Raw genomic sequence first — 6,538 nt, forward strand, 5'->3', positions numbered from 1 at the left:
GCTGGCTACGAGGCACATAGTGGTCTGCCCATCACACACTGCCAGTTCACGTAACACAGTTCAGCCAGTTGCGGTGTTTCGTATAAGGACCCTTAGTGTCACTACATCGACACAACGTCGAGTGAGTGACAGATAGGGAACGTCCTGGTTACTTGTGTAACCTCCATTCCCTGATGGAGGGAACGAGACGTTGTGTCCCTCCTGCCACAACGCTGAACTACCCACTGAAATGGCCAGGACCTTGTCTCGGCTTCTCAGCACAAAACCTGAATGAGTGGTTGCATACCAGCTCCTTTTATACCCGTATGTCCAGGGGAGTGGTATGCAAATACCACTCGCCAATTTTCATTGGCCTTTTATCAAAGACCAGAGGTGTTTTGGGCTCCCAAGAGTGACCTCTAGTGTCACTACATCGACACAATGTCTCGTTCCCTCCATCAGGGAACAGAAGTTACGCAAGTAACCAGGACGTTTATATCTCTCTAAAAATCACTCCCCTTTCATGTCCAAATTGTTTAGCTTAAAAAAAATAGTTCACCCAAAAATGAAAATTCTGTAATTTACTCACCCTCATGTTGTTCCAAACCTATATGAAAGAACATGAAAGGATATATTTTAAAGAATGTTGCAATTGCAGGTTTCCATATAATAGCATTTGATAGTGACTCACTTTAAAATAAAATCTAAACATGTATGCTGTACAGAGCCCAGATTAGGTCTGATGTTATAGACACTTTGCCATATTTGATTTAGGCTCTGTATACTTGAGTTAATTGATAATTACATTTGAGAGTAACAACATAAATTTCAGTCTGCTTATCATACAAAGTGATCATAAGCTTTTAAAAGCCTAGTAATATGAGGCACAAGTGGCATGGACTGCTTTTATGACACTTTTTTAGCTTTAAAGTGAGTTGCTATCAACAGCTATTGTATGGAAATCAGCTCTGGCAACATTCTGTAAAGGGGTCGTGACGTGACTTTTTTTTATTATTTTAATATTTCTTAAGGTTCACTTATAATATTAGTAAAGTTTTTTTGCACAAAAAATAGTCATATATTTGTAAAAAATTATAAATTTCCACCCTCATTCTGACCCTCTGTCAGAAACTCTGGTTTTGGTGCTGAATCTCCTTAAAGACTTGACAGTAAACATCCACTGTTATGATTGGCTCTCTGCTCTTGACTGACCTGCTCTCTTCTTGCCATCTCACTGCTCACTTCTACTGGGCAGGCTACAAAAGTGATAAGGTAAATTAGATGTTCAATTGATGTGTTGTTGTGGAGGCAGTCACGTGCAAATTTATAACACAGTGTGACATAAAAATGTTGAGGAAGTAGAGAACGAGTAGATTTGGCAGCTTGGTTTCAACAAATGCTCTTTTTGCAGTGATGGGAAAGTTTTGAGTTCTGAAATGTACAGTATGTTTTTATAATACAATGAACTCTTAAATTTAAAAAAATCAAGGAAAATTGGATTCTTCAAATTCTTCATTACCCCTTTCAAATGTATCCTGTTGTGTGTGTTTGGAACAAAATGAGCAGGTATAAATAGTGGCAGATCCACAAATAGTGGCAATCCCTTTAAGGATTGGGTTTGCAATCATAACCACTGATGTTAAATTAAATGCAGTTAAATAACATGAGCTGAATTTTTTGCTCTAGGTCTTCTATGATATATCCTCCACTAAATTAGCCTTGACTGTTGTGTTCTATTGAAATGCTGATGAGAAGCTAATTTGAATAATAATGATAGAAAAAGTAACATTTGCAGAAATCTGCAGTTTGCCAATTCTATCTCTCTGTGATGCAGAGAACAGAGTCCATGGCCTCATTATATGTTTTCTCAATTACAGCTATTCATTGCTGGCAGAGGTCTGCTCGGCTTGTTTTGACAATGGCACTATGCAGCTGTGAAAAACCTCTCTGTCACTTATTCCAAGCACTATGTGCTTTCTATTCTGATTGTGAGCTTATTAGTTGAAGCTGTTAGTCTTTGTATTTTATTTTTAAACTGAAGTGAAAGAGTGTCTGTTTTTTCAGCTGTTTTTACACAAAGTATAAAACCTCCATAACTCTTATTTGTTATTCTCCACCATATAAAATATATTTTCTGTTTTATATTCATATTAAATAACTGACCATTTAAATCTTAAACAGAGAGGTTTATTTGCAGATGTTTACAAGCTGAATAAAGCAGATATAAGTGATTTAAGCCATTTTGCAAACTTCCAGAAATCTGTTAACAACCACATGGCCCTTCTCAAAAACACTGCCCTCCAGTGACATGGCAGCAAACCCAGTGTAAGCGAACCTGGACATGCAAAATGATTGACCAGCAGAGAGTGTTTCTGACTGGGTAGTTTTCTGATTGTCTTAAAAAGCATGGGCTGCCTCCCTATTTTTCTTTTTGTTTACAGAGTTTAGGGGCTTTCACAGAGACAAGTGTGATTTCTCATGACACCTATTTCAGTGATATCTGTCAGGTAGATCATTTTATGCACGGTATTAAAAAACAAAAACAAAAAAACCCCCACTAATATCCCCTTTAATTTGGCTAAAAGCAATGTTAATTGCATTATTAATATTGCAATAATATTATTAATATATTAACCACAATTATTGTTGAATACTCATGCAGCTCTTGTCATTCTGTGGACAGGAGTCTTATTTATCTTGATGTGACATCACCCTCTGAGAGAGTCTGGTGTTTTTATATTCAGACTGCTACGTGTGCTGTGCTTTGCAGCGTGGATGATAAAATTGACCGTGAAGAGGTTCTAGTAACATTATATATATAGAAATCTTTTAAAAGAGGGAAGAGCTGTTTAAGTTTAATAAGGATAACAGGCCTGCTTTAATATCCATGAGCTCCTCAGGTGTGATTATTGCGCTTTTACAGATTACAGCAAACAAAATCGTCAACAGCCATGACACTGTCTGACATTTATTTAGGCAAGTCTCAAGTTACAAAATGTATTTTCCTGAAATTTTGGTAGGATGCGTTTTATTTTTATTTTTTCATGTGTGTTATTGTAATTTCCTACAGAAGCCCTGAATTGCAAGGGGGAAAAATTCACTAGGTTAGAATATTTTTTTTAGTTGTCTTAGTGCCTTCCTGAGCCCATGTCCTTGGGCAAAAAATAAATAAATAAAGAAATTTATAATTTATATAAATTTTTTCTTCTCTGGACATTTTCATTTTCTCTCTGTTTTTTTTTCTCTCATTTTTTTTTCTCTGAATATTTTTTTCTCTGATTTTTTTTTTCTCTGACTGATTTTTTATTTATTTCTTTCACTTCAAGAGGCAATAAGAATTGGACTGCAGTGCTCTATAATACAGCAAACAAAAAATATGAAAAAAAAGCATTTATTTGCTCCATAAGCTAAACATGAGAAAAATGGCGCCATCTGGTGGAAAATATAAAAACTTTAAATCTTGAAACCAGGGCTCCGGAATGAAAGCATAATATCATAGAATTCATGATTTATGCTTAAATGGCACTGGGATCAAATATTGCAGTTTTCATGGGTTTCAATGGGGACATTTCTGTCCTGAAGGTTCTGAGTGTAACTATTTTGTGTACACAGTGTATTATAGATGTATTATAGGAACTGAGGTTGAAATATACAAATTCCCCAAAAATATACACATTTGGTAAAACTGGTGCCGTTGGCATTAACACAGCCGAAATGAGGTCGCACAAGGGTTAAATCAGTATTTCGTGTTAATTTACTTATGTATTTGGCAAGAAGTTGTGCAATAAGCTGGATAATGTGCAGTCAGCTAGTAATTATTACAAAATAAACCCCTTCAGAATGATTCATCATCCCTTAAACATTTTTTTAATTTTTTTTTTTATGAAAGTAATTCAATATATTCAGTATATTTGGCCGCTTGCACCACAATTCAAAGCTGTTTACCTAATGTGATGATTTGATTTGTTCCATCCTGTGTTATACAATTTATTGTTTCTCCTAATCATCAGCTACAAGGCTTGACTGTGAGATTTACTCCTAGCTGGATAGTTTATTCCTCAGCTCTCACAAACTGAGTGTTATGAATTTCCAGTCCCATTATAAATTATTTACATGATATTCCATAACAAAATTACATAAAATATATAAAAAAGTATCCAACGTTAATGAAGAAACATACAGTATTAAGAGACGGAATGCACAGTGAAAGTGACAAATATGATCAATCAATTCATATACATACACTTTCAGTCTCACAGGTACAAAGTGCACTCAGTATGTCATTTTCTGTGCTTTTTAATATGACTCCTATAAGCTCAGGTCTTATCATAATAGTATAAAGTGGGTATACACTCACTATGATCCTAATAAAGTGCCCGATGTGGTCTTCTGCTGTTGAAGTCCATCCACCTCTAGGTTCAACGTGTTGTGCATTCTGAGATGCTATTCTGCTCACTACAATTGTACAGAGTGGTTATCTGAGTTACCATAGCCTTTCTGTCAGCTCAAACCAGTCTGGCCATTCTCCTTTGACCTCTCTCATCAACAAGGCGTTTCTCCCGCTCACTGGATGTTTTTTGTTTTTGGCACCATTCTGAGTAAACTCTAGGGACTGTTGTGCGTGAAAATCCCAGGAGATCAGCAGTTACAGACATAATCAAACCAACCTGTCTGGCACCAACAATCATGCCATGGTCGAATTGACTGAGATCAAATTTTTTCCCCATTCTGATAGTTGATGTGAAAATTAACTGAAGCTCCTGACCCATATTTGCATGATTTTTTGCATTGCACTGCTTCCACATGATTGGTTGATTAGATAATTGCATGAATAAGTAGATGTACAGGTGCACCTAATAAAGTGCAAAGTGAGTGTATTTCTGTGTGTGTGTTTGTGTGTGTGTGTGTGTGTGTGTGAGAGAGAGAGAGAGAGAGAGAGAGAGGGAGAACAGGAAATGACTCTGTGACTGACAGCAACTTATTATGCACTACCTGCTCTCTGAACATGTTGCTAATAACAGCTTGCTAATGAGAAACTCAATTACCTTGTATTTATGCAAATTAGATCCTTAGAGGAACTGTGGATCCTGAGGTCTAGAGAGCAGAAAACTATGCAGATTAACCCCTGACCCACAGACAATATAGGGCAGTATTATTCACAAATGCATCTATGTGGTGGAAAAATGGGTGCTTTGAACTTAGAGGAATGAAGGGACAAAACCAGTAAACATAAGTGCCTATATATATATATGGGCCCGTTTCCACCTGGTTTTACAATGCATCTCGGGTGATCCAATCACATGTGGTCAGATGAGACACATCATTGTTTATACCTGGTCACTTACAGTAAATGCTTCTCCTGTGACCACTTGTGTTCGGATTTGTAGGGGAGGGTCTCTATTTCATGAAGACATACATCAGTCACTATGTCAGTGTGTTACTGCATGATAATAATGCACAACAAAGTCAGAAATGACAAAGAAAGCATGAAAAAACGGCACAAATCTAAACACAAACTCAACATGTCAAGCAGAATTATTAGTTATTTTTGTGGATTACCTGTATTAAAGAGCATCAGGAGTTCATGCTTCTCATCTGTTTTGATATCAGACACACTAAAGAAGATCTGTGAAGCTCTCGTGATTGTGTATGTATCCCCTTTTAAAAATGTTCTCACTGGACAGTTATTTCCTTGTAAAGCAGCTCGTAAACGGCAAAGTTTAAACTCTTGTTTAAGTGCAGCAGATGATTGACAGGTGAGGGGTGGTGTTTCACTGCTACCGGGACACATAAAGGAAGGATTAGCTTTTACATCTCAAATGCAATCTGGTCACATGCGTTTTTGACCACATTCGTATGTGGTTTTTGTGATCCGATCAGAAAAATTTTAGACCCCGTTTAGATCTGTATTTAGGGCTGACCACATGTGATTGGATCACCCAAAATGCATCTTGGTATTAATATCAAAATTGAATGTGATATTAAAGATGAAGCATTTCTGGGCATGTAGTGACACCCAGCAAACAAACAGTAATGCTTTGCCTGCATCACAGAGTCACAGAGGTAGGTTCCTTTCATGGAAAGCAACCTACCAATGGCCTACTCATAGTCTATCCACATTAATCTGGGATATGACAAAGAATTTTAATGTCAAAAAAGTTACTACCTCTTTAAAGATTCTAATAAAGCCTAATAAAGTGTGTATGATTGCAAGGAAAATGGTGCTTTGTCTCCATCAAGTGTTTAGTATGTACAGTATACATTGACACAGAAAATCAATAAATGTCTAACCTTCATTAGAAGAAAGACAGTAACCTGTGTGAACATGATTTTATATAACTATTTGGACAAATGGACATGCATAACTGACGATTAATTGTGCTACAGTGGCACAAAAAGGCAAGACAAGCACACAACACTTAATAAAATAACAACAATTAATAAAGAAAGAACATATTAAAAACAGCTTAACACAGAAATTCAGAAAATCAGTAATCATAAATAGGGCAGATGTACTACTACTTCTTTTTGGAATTGAGCAAGGAGATGGAAGAAAGAT

Source organism: Myxocyprinus asiaticus, chromosome 24, assembly GCF_019703515.2.
Source record: "Myxocyprinus asiaticus isolate MX2 ecotype Aquarium Trade chromosome 24, UBuf_Myxa_2, whole genome shotgun sequence".
NCBI lineage: Eukaryota > Metazoa > Chordata > Actinopteri > Cypriniformes > Catostomidae > Myxocyprinus > Myxocyprinus asiaticus.